This window comes from Grampus griseus, assembly GCF_964374135.1.
Source record: "Grampus griseus genome assembly, chromosome: 5".
Classification (NCBI taxonomy): Eukaryota; Metazoa; Chordata; class Mammalia; order Artiodactyla; family Delphinidae; genus Grampus; species Grampus griseus.
This window is the reverse complement of record NC_138998.1, coordinates 14,583,196-14,601,589: the sequence shown is the minus strand read 5'-3', so window position 1 is coordinate 14,601,589 and position 18,394 is coordinate 14,583,196. Positions and strand designations below refer to the sequence as shown.

Sequence of the window (18,394 nt, the reverse complement as noted above, 5' to 3'; positions counted from 1 at the left end):
TGAAAACACACTCTACTATCTGCTCAGATTGTTAAGGTGCAAACAAATGAAACTGATTCATAATGTATAGATCCCTGGGGGGAAATGTTTCCAATGTTTCATAGACGAGAGATCCATCTTTTAATCTATGAAAATGAAAAACATGCACAAATCCTATGGCCTGGCAAATCCGTTTTTCAGTATCTACCTGCATCAGTCAGCATTTCAACAGAGAAGCAGAACCACTAGGATATAAATACATATATTTGGTTTGACCTTAAGCAATTGTGGGAGATGGTTGCACAGTCAATATGTGGCTGTCCTTTCTGTGTCTGGTGCTGGAGCATGAAGTCCACAGGGCAGGTGGTCAGGAAGGGAAGATGGAAGTAACAGGATGTAATGGGAGAAGAAAGAATAAACTGGAACCTGGGAGGCTGAGGCTGAAGCCCCGAGGAAGGTTGGGAATCTGCATTAGACTCTCAGCACCACCAAACCTCTCACTTGGGTGATGGGGGGGTCCAACAGGAGGAGCCCGCGCGTGCCATCATGGACTAAACATGCGCCGTGCCCGGGAGGCAGAGAAGCTGAAGCAGGAGACACAGCCTGGCTGGCCTAGCAGCCCAGCTGCTACCCCAGGGCAGCCGTGGAAGCCGGTAGATAAGCGACAGGTGCATGAGTGGAGGCAGCACCTGGTGCCCAGACCGACCTTCCAAGTATAAAAACAATATGGCTCCTGCTAACTTCCACCTTCCAAATCTCATGAAGAATGCTTCTTAGAGCTCACACTACGTAGGAACTATGTAAGAGAAGGAATGCCAGGAACATAGTTCCAGCTTAGCAAAGGTGAAAGACCACAAATCTACTTCCCCCAAAGAAATATACTCTCATGCACCCAAGGAAGCAGGTGCAGAATATACATGTTACATTGTCTTTATTAAAAATTGGAGGGGGTTCCCTGGTGGCGCAGTGGTTGAGAGTCCGCCTGCCGATGCAGGGGACGCGGGTTCGTGCCCCGGTCCGGGAAGATTCCACATGCCGCGGAGCGGCTGGGCCTGTGAGCCGTGGCTGCTGAGCCTGCGCGTCCGGAGCCTGTGCTCCGCAACGGGAGAGGCCACGACAGTGAGAGGCCCGCGTACTGCAAAAAAAAAAAAAAAAAAAAAACCTGACCTCCATATAAGGCATACTGCAATTCCAACAAATGCGGTTGAGCCACATACTAACATCAGAAGAATTCTAGGCCAAATTGTTGGATATAAAAAGAAAGTGTTATATGTACAGTATGGTAGCATGTTTTAAAAACACATAATGTAGGGGCTTCCCTGGTGGCGCAGTGGTTGAGAGTCCGCCTGCCGATGCAGGGGACACGGGTTCGTGCCCCGGTCCGGGAGGATCCCACGTGCCGCGGAGCGGCCGGGCCTGTGAGCCATGGCTGCTGAGCCTGCGCGTCCGGAGCCTGTGCTCCGCAGCGGGAGGGGCCACAGCGGTGAGAGGCCCGCGTATAGCAAAAAAAAAAAAAAAAAAAAAAAAACACATAATGTAAAATATTGCTAAATAGTTCTGTGGGTACCTTTGTTGATTTATTCAACACATATTTATCACCTACTGTGTGCCAGATACTCTTCTAATCACAAGGGATATAGCATTAAAAAAGCCCTCTGCACTCAGAGAGCTTATGTTCTAGTTGAGGAGACAGACAATAAAAAGTAAATAAATAAAATTAGTCATGGCTTAGGTGGTGATAGATGCTACAGAGGCACAGAAAGCTGGGGAAAAGAATAATGAACACTGGGGGTGACCGCAAGTTTAAATGAGGAGGCCAAGGAAGGCCTCACCAAGAAGATATTTAAGCAAAGGTTTGAAGGAGATGAGAGAGCTAGCTGTGTGGGGGAAAATATTCTAGGCAGAGGAAGTAACAAGTGCAAAATCCCTGGGACATGGGTGCGTCTGGTGTATTGAAGGATAAATGAACAAGGGGGAGCACAGTAACCTGTAAATCAGGTCAAACAGAAACTCATAGGCCATAATGCAAACTTTGGACTTTACTCAGAGATGGAAGTCTTTGGAGAGTTTCAAGCAGGGAATTCTAAAAATGAAAACAAATCATCCTGGCTGCTGTGTTGAGACAAAACTGTAGAGAGACCAGAGTGAAAATGGGCACCAGTTAGGCAGCTACTGCAGTAATCCAGGGGAGACATGGGGTGGCCTGGACCTAGATGGTGATGATGAAGTGGTTGGGTTCCGAGTACATTTTAAAGGCAGAGCCTGCAGAATTCTCTGGACACTGGAAATGGGCTGTGAGAGAGAGTCAAGCACTACCCTAAGCAGAGCTTCTTAGCCTGAGCAATTGAGGCAGGGCAAGTCTTGACAGGAGATGAGTTTTGGGCTGGCTGACTATGAGGCAAGCATTAAAATCCTAATGGAGATACCAAGTGGCTTCTTGTCTTTTTGAAGCCAAAATCATCTTGCACCCATATTAAAGCTAGGCCTGGCTCCTTGTAGGGGAAATTTCTGATGGACACTGCTGCAAAGTTACTGGCTTACATGTAACCCTCAGAAGTTCAAAAAGTACTTCCAAGGCACCAAGTTTGTACTCGGAAATAAGGCAATACGGCTGACCTTCATTTTCAACTATTTTGCTTATACCATCCGTACGAGAGAGCAATCCTACACACTGCCTATTTAACCACAAACACAAAACACTGGGAGAAAATGAGAGAGAATTTAGCTAATAACCTACTTGAAGTAAACCTTTTTTTGTTTTTCTTTTTTTTAAAGATAATCAGTTGTCTGGCTAAATTTTTTCAAACCTTTAAATGTGCTGATGCAGCCTGTTTTGGTTCTTGTTTTGTTAGACTTATATGGAAAAAAATGATCTACAAGCTCTGTGTCATCATTATCCTTTTATTTCACAACAATCTTCTGGGTTTGTGAATATTTGTTTCTTGAAATAAACTCACAGAAATTCACTATGGAGATGAATGAACTTTACGAATTTAGTACTCTGATTGGGTGAATCTAATTTCATGGAAACAGTACAAGGCTAAAATATCTTATCTTGAAGCACTTAAAATACAGATGTTTCAAATATGGATGGATGGTATGAATAGCAAAAACACTTTAAAAAATCAGATTCTTATGTTACTATTTTTAGTTTTGTATTATCAGTTGCTTAAATTAATTCACAGACAATTGTTTCTACTAATATGAGAGAATCAGCTTGCCTTCTTTTTCTTTTCTTTGGTTCCCACATATAAGGGACTGTGAGACTAAATAAATCATTATATATTCTACATGCAGTTCTCCTGCGACAGCCTTTCAAAAAAGAATTAGGAAGCTTGAATACTAAACACCAACAATCCATGACTAGGATAAGGTCAGTTTCAAGGATGAAGACATTTTTGACTTGAGTAGTTGCGTAAAAACAATTTCCACAATAAGGCTTTGTTATTGTGTCTACTTTATGAAGAAAGTCATGCTTTCCAATAACTTCACTTAAAAACAGAGAACGTACATATATATATTCTCTCTTTTTTCTGTCGCACACATCCCTGAATTGAATGTCAATGGCTCTTTAATTCAGATAAAACACAAGTTTTTACAGAGAATACAAGGAAAGCTAGCCTGTTGGTAATGTTCTGAAGCCTTCCCTTGTGGCTTCTATTTTTGCATTAGTTATTGATCTGCCAAGTTTAAACTGTCGTCATCATCAATGGCACACGTCTTTGTGGGAATATTATTAACTCACACTAAACTCTACATTTCAAATCATAAGCCAACCTAACTGAACAACACTTTTGGGGGACTGTTAAGAGTATGCATATATTTAGAAATGATAAATTATGTTTTTATCCATCAATTTCTATGCATTTATTAACAAAGCCCCTATAATATGAATAGTTCTAAAAGCACACAGAACTATCATTATTGTTGAGAACACATGAATATTTACTTAGTGTTGTTAAGTGTGATAATGCATTTTAGTTAGGTAGCAATATACCCATATTTTTAGGGTATACTAGGGTGTGTGAGATATCTGGGTGCTTTAAAATACTTCACAGAAAGCCATCAATTAAGCACGTGTGCAAAATGGGTGATGATGGGTGATGTGTATATGAAAGTTCATTAATTATACTCTCGTGCATGTTTGAATTTTTTATAATAAAACATAAAATAATCCACTTGCTTCTATCAATCAACTCCCTTTTTTATAAATAATAAAATGAAATTCCAAATACAGAAATATGATTTCTTAACACTGTGGTCCCTATACTGGTGAAAATATGCTGATGTAGGCAGCATATCTAGGCTGTGTCCACAGAGAGGGTAAGAGAGCTAACATTTGGGGGAAGGTACTTTTTTCCAGTTACTTTAGGGATGATAGCATTTGGATCACATGACTCTCTGCAATTTCTCTATTGCAAACGGAAGAACTGAGACCTAGAAAAAGGTTAAGTAACTTGACCAATTCACATAAATAGTATGTGCTGAAGTCGGGATGTGAATCTAGATTGGAGTGCCTCTAAATATTGTTGTGTCTTAACCAGACTTCTGGGTCTTTGGGGTGAATTTCTGAAGAAATTTCAATCACCACCATTAATGTGAAGGAGAAATGAAAACACAATTCTGATCCTGTGTCCTTGCTGCGAAAAGACTTTTAAATGCTTCTTTATTAGCTAAGAGGGAACAAAAAGCTTCAGAAGGCTTACCATGTGTGCTCTTAAATGGCTCCAGCCCTGCCCATCCAACCTCCATCCACACAAGCCCCTCCATACACACTGTGATGATTAATTTCATGTCAGCTTGACTGGGTCATGGGATGCCCAGATATTTAGTTAAACATTATTCTGGGTGTGTTTGTGTGGGTAATTCTGGATGAGATTAACATGTGAATCAGTAGACTGAGATTGCTCTATCAGTAGATAGCAGATTGCTCTTCTTGGTGGGCTGCAGCCAATCCATTGAAGGCTTGCATAGAACGAAAAGAGAATGTGCTCTCTCTTCTTGAATATCCTTGAGCTGGGACATCGGTCTTCTCCTGCCTTTGGATTTGGACTCCGACTGGAATTAAATCATTGACTCTCCTTGTTCTCAGGCTTTGGAGTCGGACTAGAACCATGCCATTGGCTCTCCTTGGTCTTCAGCTTGCTGACTGCAGATCCTGGGACTCCGCAGCCTAGATAACTGTGAGTCCATTCCTTATAGTAAATCTCTTCATGTATTATTGGTTCCCAGACTCAGACAGATTTTGGTGCTGAGAAGCAGGGTGCTGCTATAAGAAATGCCTACAAATGTGGTAGTGGCTTTGGAACTGGGTAATGAGTACAGTCTGGAAGAGCTTTGAGGTGCATGCTAGAAAAAGCCAACATTGCCTCAAAGGGACTTTTAAAGGTAATTTTTTGAGGGCTCATAAGAAGAGAAGAGACGTGGAGGGAAAGTTTCCATCTTCTTAGAGAATATATAAATAATTATTAACAGAATGGTATAGAAATATGGACATTAGGGGCCATTTCTGGTGAGGTTGTTATAGGAAAGAAACTGTGCTCTATTACAAGTTAATCACTAAAGGGATGTTGCCTATAAGCTTAAATTATACATAATGGCCCATCTCTGGGAACCCTGCCTCCCAGGTGATGAGCCTTAAGCTAACATACCTTTGTTTAGCACACAGGAAACATCCCAACCAGACCCACCTGTGAATGGGTGCAGGAAGGAAGAAATTAGCACATCCCCTCCAGAGTCTGGCCAGAACCAGGGCTTTACTCCTTCCCCTTTTAGTACAAAAGAAGTCTGAAATCTAACTTGGGGAAGATGGTTCTTTGGGACACCAGTCTACCATCTTCTTGGTCTGCTGACTTTCTGAATAAAGTCGCTAGCCCTTGCCCCAGCAACTCGTCTCTAGATTTACTGTCCTGTGGTGCAGTGAGCAGTGCGAGCTTGGACTTGGTAACAAGGTCTCAGATGGAAACATGTTATTGGAAATTGGAGGGAGAACAATTCTTGTTATAAAATGGCAAAGAACTTGGCTGAATTGTGTTCATGTTACAATGGTGTGTGGAAGGCAGAACTTGCAAATGACTGAAATTGGATATTTAGCTGAGGAGATTTCTAAGCAAAGTATTAACATTGCTTCCTCCTGACTGTTGTAAAGTGCAGGAAGAGAGAGACGAAATAAAGAAGGAGCTGTTCAGCAAAAAGGAACCAAAACTTTAAGATTTAGATAGTTTTCATCCTGCCCAGATTACAAAAACATGAGAAAGCATGTTCAGACAAGAACCCCAGGGGCTGGATTATCATGCAATCAAGAGATTAAGGGATTATATGAGGAGGGACATTGCCAGACTGGACTGAAGGGGATAGAGACAGGGACTTCTAATCAGTACTGTGCGGGTGGGGTCATCCAGAGCCAAGAGCTGAGCTACCTGGATAGCTTTAGGGATAATATCCCTGCCCAGCAGAGCCTTTAGGGGCACAAGCCTTGGCCAGCAGAGCCACGGGAGTGGGACTGCTGCCCCAGTGGACTTGGTAATTGAACCAAAGGGGCTTAAATCTTTAGTCTTGGGATCTGATGGAGATTGGCTTCCTGGGTACTCAACTTGCTTGGGACCCATCCTCCTTTCTTCCTTCTGATTTCTGCCTTTTGGACTGGAAATGTTTACCCTATGCCTGTCCCACCACCATGCTTTGGAAACACAAAGCCTGTCTGGCTCCACAGTGTGATACTGTGATTCATACTAAGAAATAAATATGCGGTCTTCATCCCTGTCTCTGGCACAGAGCCACTAAAATCCTTGGAACTGTCTGTGATGAGAGTGACAGATGTCTCTTGCTACATTAATGAGGTGACTTTCGGACCACACCTAAGAATTGAGGCGGGTTGGGGAACCAACCTGGGGTAGAGGGTTAGAACTTTCAGTCCCAGTCCCCTGATTTTCAGGGAGGAAAAAGGGGCTACAAGTTAAATCCATTGTGAATGGCCAATGATTTAATCAAGCATGCCTATGCAGTGAAGCCATAAAAACCCAAAAGGACAGAGTTCAGAGAGCTCCTGGATTGGTGAACACGTGGAGATTTGGGGAAAGTGACACATCTGGAGCTTTGATGCCCTTTCTCACATACCTTGCCCTACACAGCTCCCATCTGGCTATTCCTAAATTATATCCTCTTATAATAAACTAGTAATCTAGTAAGTACAATGATTTTTCTGAGTACTGTGAGCCCCTGTAACAAATTAATTAAACCAAAGAAGAGGGAATTGTGGGAACCTCTGATTCATAGCCAGTCAGTCATAAATACAGGTAACAACCTGAACTTTCCAATTGTATCTGAAGTCCCAGGAGGGGGTCATGGGAACCTCCAACCTGTAGCCAGTCAGTCAAAATCACAGGTAACAACCTGGGCTTGTGACTGGCGTCTGAAGCGGGGTGGGGAATTGAAGTCATATAGGGTTGAACCCTTAAACTATCCCTCTACACACACACACACACACACACACACACACACACACACACACACACACACACACACACACACACACACACACACACACACACACACACACACACACACACACACACGTTGGAAATTGGATCTCAGAACACCTGTTTACCCAGGTTCACAGCTGGAGAGAAATTTTGCCTCAGGCTGAACCATGCCTTGAGTCTCACTCATGCCTGCTTTAGATGATGTTTAAAGAAGACTTTAGACCTTAGACTTTAGAGTTGATGCTGGAATGAGCTAGGACCTTGGGGGCTGTTGGGATGGAATGGATGTACTTTGCATTCAAGGATATGAATTTTAGGGGACTAGAAGCGGGGTGTTGTAGACTAAATTACGTCCCTCCAGGAGTCATGTATTGAAGCCCGAATGTGATGATATTTGGAGACGGGGCCTTTGGGAGATAACTGGGTTTGGAGGATGTCATGCGGGTGGTGCCCTCATGATGGGATTCATGCTCTCATGAGAAGAGAGGGTTTTTCTCTCCACCAGGTGAGGACACAGCAAGAGGGTAGCCACCTGTAAGGCAGGAAAAGAGAACTCACCAGAGTCTGATTGTGCCGGCACCCTGACCTGAGACTTCCATCATCCAGAGCTGTGAACGATAGATTTTTCCTGTTTGAGCCACCCAGTCTGTACTGTTTGTTGTGGCAGCCCAAGTAGACGAAGACACCCACCCACCTTCTGGCCATGTGCTTTGTTGTTCCTCTTGTACACGCCATCCCTCTACTTCAAATGTCCTGATCCTCTGGGAAAAACCCGTTCATTCTTCAAGATTCAGTTCAAATGCCACATTCTCTGGGAAGTTTTCTAAACCTCCTAGGAAAGGTTAAATGCTCCTGCTACCATGCTACCATCGGTTCTGTATTACAGTGGGCGGAGCTCTTGTCACCCAGGGCTGTAAGGACAACTCATATATTGGGTTTTTTCTACTTGTCACAATTCTTTAAATCTCAGGGTCTGTACAGTAAACAGTGTGGAGCTAGTAGTCCAGGCAAGATGCAATGGAGGCCTGAATTACGCTAATGAAGAAGCAACAAATACAAGGAACTCATGCAAGGGAGGTTGGGGAAGACGCTCACCTTTTAATCTCATCCAAACATCCTTTCTCTTTCTACTAATTTAACTGTCACCTGGCTACTTCCCCCACCCCTCCACTGATATGCTTATAAATGACCTCCTACTTGCCTTTTTAGTTTTTACCCTCCTAGATCTCTCTACTTCATTTGACACTATTAAACCCAGCTTCCTTGACAATGTCCTTTCCCTTGATTTCTGGTACACTGCGGATTCTGGCTTTCCTCTCTGCCATCATTCTGGCCTCCTTTTACTTTGACCACTTAAGGGTTTCCCCAGTATTTAAAAGTTCTTTTCTTGGGTCCATTTTTCTCCCTTTATAGCCTCTTTACATATCTACCATCTTGATTTCAATCACCATTGAATGATGCTCACATCTGTTTCTCCAGCTTCAAACTCATACATCTAGCTTCCTGCTATTTGAATGTCCTGCAAACAGCACAGTCTTGCCATGCCCCAAACTAAGTTAATCAGTAAAGCTCCCAATAGAAATGATGCTCTTATCCCTACATTATTTATCCCTGTTCATGGCCCTGCCGTTCATATTAGATAGAGCTTCGTGTCATCCTTGATGCCTTCCTTAACGTTATTTCCCACATATCTGTCAGAACCTGCAGGGCTTCCCTAGTAGTGCAGTGGTTAAGAATCCACCTGCCAATGCAGGGGACATGGGTTCGAGCCCTGGCCCGGGAAGATCCCGTATGCCACGGAGCAACAAAGCCCATGCACCACAACTACTGAGCCTGCGCTCAAGAGCCCACAAGCCACAACTACTGAGCCCATATGCCGCAACTACTGAAGCCTGCGTGCCTAGAGCCCATGATCCGCAACAAGAGAAGCCACAACAAGAAGAAGCCCGTGTGCTGCAACGAAGAGTAGCCCCCCCTCGCCGCAACTAGAGAAAGCCCGCGCGCGGCAACGACGACAACCCAACACAGTCAAAAAAAAAAAAAAAGACACAAATAAATAAATAAATTTTAAAAGAAAGAACCTGCTAATATCAATCATTTCCTTGATTCCTTCCTTCCCTACACCCCCATATCCAATCGACCTCAGAGTGTTTCTGATCTAAATTCCTAAACACTTCTCAAGTCTATTCCTCTCTCTCTAAACCTAGCAAACCCTTGTTAAAAGAAAGCCTCTCTGCTTATCTCTGTTTCAGCCTAGACTTCTAACTCCTCTCTCTGCTTCTGTCATTCCTCCTTCAAATAGATCTATCACACAGCCTCCAGCACAGTCTAAAACATATATATAACCCCGCCTAAAACTCTTCTGTGACACTTCAAACTATGGGGGAAAAAAATCCAAGTTTTTTAGGATACTGTATGATGCTTTCCATGATCTTGTCCAGTGGCTTTCAAATGTTTTATAAATTTTATTTATTTATTTTTGGCACATTGGGTCTTCATTGCCGCACATGGGCTTTCTCTAGTTGCGGCAAGGAGGGGCTACTCTTCCTTGTAGTGCGCAGTCTCGTCATTGCAGTGGCTTCTCTTGTTGTGGGGCACGGGCTCTAGGCATGTGGGCTTCAGTAGTTGTGGCGCGTGGGCTCAGTAGTTGTGGCGCACAGGCTTCATTGCTCCCCGTTTCCCCTGCATTGGCAGGTGGGTTCTTAACCACTGCGCCACCAGGGAATCCCCTCAAACTTTTCTTTTAGTAAGGTCAGAGGAACATTTATACTATGACTCAGTATACACATATGTTTTCATAACTGAAACCATACTTGCCTTTACTGTGTGCAATGTTATCTGTTCTATTTCATTTTTAATTATCAGCCCATATTGAATTGAAAAGCACAGCTCTAGTGTCAGCCTACCTCTAAAGTCTCATTTTGCTACTTCCTAACACATATATGATACTTGAGCAACACCAAGCTGAGTGAATGAATGAATGAATGAACGAATGAATGACCCTTCAGAGATATACTACATTTTAAAGGTGTTGAAAAACCTAAGAAGTTGGAAAGTGGAAATAAATAATTAAGACTTGCCATGTAGACTAAATAAATGTAAAATTCACAGTCAGGCTGTGCATGTTATCTTTAGCCATGTAACAAAATCATTGCAAAGTTTAGTGGCTCAAAACAACATGAATTATTATTTCTCACTAATCTGTGAGTTGGCCGGGTGGTTCTTCTGCTGGTTTCACCTGGACTCACTCACACAGCTGCATTCAGCTGGGGATTCAGTTGAAATAAAAGGTCTAAGATGACTTCCCTAAATATCTAGTGATTGGTTGACACTTGGTTGTGGTGCCTCAATTCTTCTCCATGTGGCCTCTCACCTTCCAGTAAGCTAGACTGGCTTCTTACATGGAAATTTCAGGGTAGCATCTAGGAGGGCAAAGGCAGAAGTTGCAAGACCTCTTGAAGCCTGGACTCTGAATTACATGCAATGTCACTTTCCTCAAAGTAAATCACAAGCACAGATTCAAGGAGTAGAAAATACAATGTACCCCAGGCTCCTTAGTAATTAACTTAGCAGTCCTCCTAGCCCTATTGCTCATCCCCTTTTGTAATCAGGTATCTTTCTCTTTTTCCTTTTGTCCTTTCCACTGTGGCATCTATAATCTAAGAATGAAGAGCATTGAGTATGTTCTTGAATATGAAGTTCTTGAACATGAACAGATACAGAGAAGTAGAAAGGCAAGGAAACTTCTTTAAAACAAAAAACAACCATCAGTTGAAATTCAGTTTAGCAAGGAAGTTTTGATGTTGGAAATTTGACACCCTTAATTGGGGAAATACATATCTGACTTCAGATACTGTAACCTTCTGCAAACTGTGTTTGGTTTATATTCACCTGGAGAAGAGTTAGGCCTTGAGCACTGACGCCAAACTTCTTTGGAAGTGTTCACTCCTTTTAAAAATTTATTTATTTATTTTTTTGTGTGTATTACATTTTATTTATTTATTTTTTAAAAAAATTTTATTGGAGTATAGTTGCTTTACAATGTTGTGTTAGTTTCTACTGTACAGCAAAGTGAATTAGCATATATACATTCGTATATATGTATACGTATACATATATCCCCTCTTTTTTAGATTTCTTTCCCATTTAGGTCACCTCAGAGCATTGAGTAGAGTTCCCTGTGCTATACAGTAGGTTCTCATTAGTTATCTATTTTATACGTAATATCAAGAGTGTATATATATATATATATATATATATATATGTCAATCCTCATCTCCCAATTCGTCCCACCCCCACTTCTCCCTTGGTATCCATACATTTGTTCTCTATGTCTGTGTCTCTATTTCTGCTTTGCAAATAAGATCATAAATGCTGTAGAGGGTGTGGAGAAAAGGGAACCCTCCTGCAGTGTTGGTGGGAATGTAAATTGATACAACCACTGTGGAGAACAGGATGGAGGTTCCTTATAAAACTAAAAATAGAACTACCATATGACCCAGCAATCCCACTACTGGGCATATACCCAGAGAAAACCATAATTCAAAAAGACACATGCACCCCAATGTTCATTGCAGCACTATTTATAATAGCCAGGACTTGGAAGCAACCTAAATGTCCATCAACAGAGGAAGAGATGAAGAAGATGTGGTACATATATACAATGGAATATTATTCAGCCATAAAAAGGAACAAAATTGGGTCATTTGTAGAGATGTGGATGGACATAGAGACTGTCTTATAGAGTGAAGTAAGCCAGAAAGAGAAAAACAAATATCATGTATTAACGCATATATGTGGAATCTAAAAAAATAACATAGATGGAAGTATTCACTCCTGATTTCTCCTTCCTCATTAGACCTCCCTCACTCAGAATGACCCACCTGATACTGTTAAATGTCCACAAGATCAGTAATTGAGCTCACTTCTTGTCTTTTAACCTGTCTTAGGTTGGCCTCCAATAAAAGCTATACCTAATATAGGCAAGGAAAGTTTCTGCACAGCCTGATGAAGCCAGCATATGCTAATTTTGCCTACAGCTGTGACAAAAAGAACAGATTTAGCATAAATCTCTGAGAACAGGGCAAAAGCAAAATGTCTATGCTTGCCGAGTACCTTCACAGTGATCACAGGTTATTTAACAATCTGTTTCAATCAAAGTCTGTCTCAATTTCTGAAAATGCTAGATTCTCTGTCACAGAATCATATCAGAGATGCCCAGTTGTGGATGTCTGGCTCAATATTGATTTTTCCCTTTAAATTAGTTCAACTGCCAACTCAACCAGTTGAAATGCTAAACGCTCAATAAAATATGCATTTTCCTTTTATTTAAGCAATGCATAAAGAAGCAATTTAAGAATCTAATAGAAGTTTTAGTCAGAGAGCCTTTATGAATTTAGTTTTTATTTATTTGATAAATATTTGCCTATTATTTATTTATAAAATAGTATAGAGTGAGCATCTACTCTGTGCCAGGCACTGTTCCAAGTGTTAAACGAAAAACAGTGAGCAAAACAAAATTCCTGCCCTCTTAGAACTGACATCCTCTGAGAAAGACAGTGTGGAAGATACAAAAATCAATCAGTCTCTTAGATTCCGGTTGTCAGGCACTTTCAGAGACCAGCTAGAAAACGGCAAGTGCTATCAGAGCAAACAAAATATGCTTTGAGACTGCAGAAGAAGCATTGATTTCTTCCAAGAGGCAGAACCAGAAAAAGGTTCAAGCCTTTAAGCTGGGCTTGAAGAATGGATAAGACTCACACCTTCAAATGAGGTGGGAAAGGCTTCCAGGAGAAGAGAAGAGCATGAGCAAAGATGCAGGGTTAGAGAGCTGACCCATGATTCCATGTGGCCAGCAGCTGGTTCCAAGAAAGAAAATAGTAGAAAAAAAGAAAGGTCAGTGGTGGTCCAGGGCCAAACACAACTTTTGAGGCCTTAAAGACTCAAAAGGAAATGATTCTCCACCCTCCATAAAACAGATCATTTAAAACAATACAAAGGGACTTCCCTGGTGGTGCAGTGGTTAAGAATCCACCTGCCAATGCAGGGGGACACAGGTTCGAGCCCTGGTCTGGGAAGATCCCACTAAGCAACTAAGCCCATGAGCCACAACTACTGAGCCTGCGCTCTAGAGCCCACGAACCACAACTACTGAAGCCCGTGCGCCTAGAGCCTGTGCTCCCCCACAAGAAAAGCCACCGCAATGAGACGCCCAAGCACTGCAACGAAGAGTAGCCCCTGCTCGCTGCAACTTGAGAAAGCCTGCGTGCAGCAACCCAACACAGCCATAAATAAATAAATAAATAAATAAATAACAATACAAAGATGAAAATTTACACTTTTCCCCTCAAAATTCTGATTTTTCCCATGAAGGCTTTTGTATTAAAGAACCTGACTCCATTTTTGATGCTTGATTACAGACATCTTTTAAGTTTCACTCCATCCCTCATCCCTTCTGCTCCCAATCTGGGCAAGCTAAGAAAGCCCACATATTCATTCCTTTGGCACCAGTGGGACGATTCAAACCATGCAGGAACCCTCATCCTGACCCCACCTCCTAACTGCCATAAAGACTCCAGGACTCTTTTCCCTGCTCTCTGAGTCATTTCAGACCTGCCTGGGAGCTTAGTAATATATTTTTCATATACTTTGCATGTGTGTGTGTGGCATCATCAGTCTTGACATCAAGCCAAATTTTGGATGGGGCCCATCCTGTATCTATGGAGTATCTACAATAACTATTTTGATGATCTTTTATAAAGGTAACTCAAGGCCTCTGCTCTGTTCTTCCCATTGGGAGACACAGCAATTTGAGGACAGATCAAAGAAGGTCTTAGGCTCTAACGTCACTGGAATTTTAAAACTGTTTTCTCTGTAGCTATAGGTTCCACATTTCTTGCAGTTAGGTGACATACTTGAATATTATGCCTACTCTAAATACACAATAGACACTTAATGGAAGAATATCTCAGCAATAGTTGTTGGGATGACAGTGGACCTTTTGATAGCATAAAAGTAAATTTAAAATCTATACAGTAGAGATATGCACTTCACCTAAAATGAGTAATAGTGAGAATTTGAGCAAATCTTAATTTTTTCAGTAACTGTTTATCAAGCATTTAACACTTGCAGTGCACTGTGCTTGTCCCTGAGGATGTAGAAACAGGATTTTTGGTGTTTTTTTTTCCCTGTAGTTACTTTATATGCAGACCTAAGACATGCATTCAAACAGGTGTACCTCGGGTGGTTAATTTGCCTAACCAAAGTTGAAATGAATAGATGAATGATGAAAATGAATTAATTGTCACTTAGCCCATAATGAGTCACTCATAACCAAGCCATTCAAGGGGGAATTAAGCTCTATTCTGGAATGCATTTCATGTACAAGTTATTCCTTGCAGAAAACAAACTGCATTGAAAAAATTTCTAAAAGCTGATGATTCCAGATGATGAATAGCATTTTTCTAAACTACCAAATAAAAGCTATTATGAGGCTACTAACCTGATTCTCATAATTAAATAGATTTGACAGTCATACTCAGAGTATTTTATCATTGATGGTATGTTACATCTTTTTGAGAATTTCCTAGTTCTGTGGAATGAACTAACATCATCTTTTAAAATATGAAATACTTTAAAAATTATTTTCTAATACTGCAATCTGGAAAATAAAGTGCTATCATTTATAAACATATTGTCAAAGAATGGTTCTCAATTACTATTAGAAAGAAGGGACAAAATCAAGCTGGACAAAGGAATAGGAAGAATGCAGGAATTAATCAAGATATCAGATGTATTCCTATATATGCTCCTGGGATAATTTAAGGAAGTTTTCTCTCTGTGAATCCAAAGGTATTAAATCATTATCAAGAATGAAAATTACTAAAAGATTATGCTAATCTCAATTCCCAAATAAAATATAAGCATTGAAAGAGAAGCCTAAATAATACCACCAGAATGTGTGGTGATACAAGAATATTTACTTCAGAATTGAAAGTTGAGTTGCTTAACTTAGCACTGATAAAAATTAATATTGTCAAATTGTTTATCAAGTTTCCATCGGAAGTGGCAAAAGCTGTGAAAACTGACTCAAGCCATTTGGTACATAGTAATGACTGAACTGACATAGGGAAAGCATGGAATAACATGCCATTACCTCTTCCAAAGGCAAAAGTAATTCTAAACATGGAATAATTGCCACCCACTTTATGACAAATCTCTTTCTAATGTGGACACATTTCTTAAAAAGAAGTGGTAATCCTTTGACAAAAGCTTCCTAAGTGTGGATGTGTCCTTGGCAAAGATGCCTTAAAGGAAAGAAGAAATTGTCTGAAAGAGAGCAGGTACTTAGATAAAATGAACCAAACTAGGCTGAAAATGTGTGTAAGCTTTTCTTACGGATATAAATTGTAATACTGGAGAAGCTACATTTCTTCACATCATTTCAAATTCCTAAAGCCAAAAGTCCCTTTTAAGTCTGCTAAGAACTGTCTTCAACTTGTGTAAAGGGACTCAAGGTCAAATGTAAACAAACAAAGAGGGAACTCTGCTCCTGTGCTTTGGCCTTTAGGCAACAGTCACCTTGCAACCTCAAATTCATAAAATTGTCTTTCAGCAAATGTGCTAAGTGTTGACTATGCACAAGCCCCATCCCAGATATTTGAAACACATCTGGAAAACAGAATGACAAAGATCTCTGAACCAACAAGCTTTATCACTTGGATTTCTGCAACAGCCTTCCCACTCTCAGCAATGACTATTTCAGTCTCCTCAAACTGCCACACCCCTCTTCCTCTCACTTGGAGCAGGTTACCTCACCTCTTAACCCTCAAAACAATCGGAAGCCATGCCATATAAACTCCCTCAACTTCCTGGTACCAAATCTGCTCCTGCACCTGCCTGTTACAAAACCCACCACTTTCAAACTTCCTAGAATCTTGGGCTACTGATTTCCCTCTTTATCCTGTGTCCTAAATAACTCTCTCTCTCTTCACTGAATCCTTACTATGAGTATTTATGTTTGATCTAAACTAGAATTCCCTGTTTAAAATGTGTGTGTGCCTGCACACACACAGATACACACATGCATACACACCAAGATCCCAACCTACCTTCAGCCACTGCCCTATCTTCTCCCAAAGCCAAACTTCTGTAAGAAGGTACAAAATTCTTACTTTTCAGCTTCCTTATTTCACCAGTCCGCTTATTCCAATACACGCACTGCCCTCTCCACATCACTAAGATTATTTTTGATAAGATCTTCGATGACTTTTATGCCACTAAGGCTAATTAACAGTTTTCAATGTCATCTTACTCAGCAGTATTAGACATGTTTACTGCCTTGAAATCCTCTCTTCCCTTGGCGTCTGTCACATGATGTCACATCTTCTAATTCACCTCCTCCTACCTCTCAGCCATTCTTCCAATTTTGCTTTCCTTTCTTGCTTGCTCTTTTAATACTGGAGATCCTTGGAACCCAGTCTGAAGCCCTTATTCTCCTCATACACTTTTTCTCCACCCAGTCAAACTCACTCACTGCCACAGTTTCAAATGCTATCACTATAATGAAGAAAGTATAGTTCTACCCTGACGGCTCTACGAACTTGCAGAACTGTATTTCCCATCGCCAACTTGGTATAGCCTTTTGGGTGCCACAGAGGTGCTCAAGTGTAATGTGTCCAAACCAAAGCCAAGCTTTCCCTTCACAGCCTGCTCTTCACTCAGTACTCCTTTATGGCAGTAAATGGCACCGCCAACCACCCAGTTGATCATGACAGTATACTACGTTATTAGCCCTGTCCTCTTTTTTTTTTTTTTTTTGCGGTACGCGGGCCTCTCACTGTAGTGGCCTCTCCCGTTGTGGAGCACAGGCTCCAGACGCGCAGGCTCAGCGGCCATGGCTCACGGGCCCAGCCGCTCCGCGGCATGTGGGATCTTCCCGGACCGGGGCACGAACCCATGTCCCCTGCATCGGCAGGCGGACTCTCAACCACTGCACCACCAGGGAAGCCCTAGCCCTGTCCTTTTAATCCTACCTCTTAATGATTGCAAATGTGTTCATATCTGTCCATCTTCCTTGTCGCAAGTTTAGTCCAAGTCACCATTATCTTCCTCCTGAAGCTTCTTATTAACCTTTCTGGAGAACTTGTCTCCCTCCAATCCTTTCTTCATATTGCAACTAATTGCTTTTCTTTGAAAATACAAATTTCTTTAAGACATTGTCCTACATAAACCCATCAATAGCTTCGCATTACTTTTAGGATAAAGACAGATGTCTTAATCTGGCCTGTAAGACCCATCAGGATCTGACCCTTGACTGCCTTCCTCTCCCTTCTTGCACTGCCTTCTCCCTTGCTGACCTCACTCTGGCCAGAGAGAAGACCATCTGCCCTTGGAGCCTTTGCACATGCTGCTGCTTCCATGTGTAGCTCTCTGTCCACACCTCTTTACCTCTCTTAATTAGATTTCAGCAGAAATCTTACCTCTTGTACAACCTTCAGCAATTGACCTAACCTCTTTTCTTCATTTTTATTATCTGTAAAGTGAGGTAGCTATAAAGATAAGGAGAGTGGGCTTCCCTGGTGGCGCAGTGGTTGAGAGTCCGCCTGCCGATGCAGGGGACACGGGTTCGTGCCCCGGTCCGGGAAGATCCCACATGCCGCGGAGCGGCTGGGCCCGTGAGCCATGGCCGCTGAGCCTGCGCGTCCAGAGCCTGTGCTCCACAACGGGAGAGGCCACAACAGTGAGAGGCCCGCGTACCACAAAAAATATATATATATAAGGAGATTTAATACAAGTAAAACAGTTACAATAGTGCCTGGAATACACTAAATTCTTAAATGATGTTAGCAGCATTATTTTTATTATTGTTATTACCATTGCCATAATTATCTTGCTTTTCAAAGACCTTCTCTGATTCCCCATACTACATCAGT

General features: G+C 41.7%; 1 pseudogene across 1 annotated transcript in view; it reads left to right on the top strand.

Annotated features, from left to right (window-relative positions):
- Positions 1 to 536: 536 nt before the first annotated feature.
- LOC309822684 (14-3-3 protein eta-like) overlaps positions 537 to 18,394 on the top strand; it is a 42,097-nt pseudogene continuing 24,239 nt past the window's right edge. Inside the window, exons 1-2 of the transcript in view lie at positions 537 to 692; positions 5,212 to 5,291. The product of the transcript in view is annotated as a 14-3-3 protein eta-like (transcript). The remainder of the gene's footprint in view (positions 693 to 5,211; positions 5,292 to 18,394) is intronic.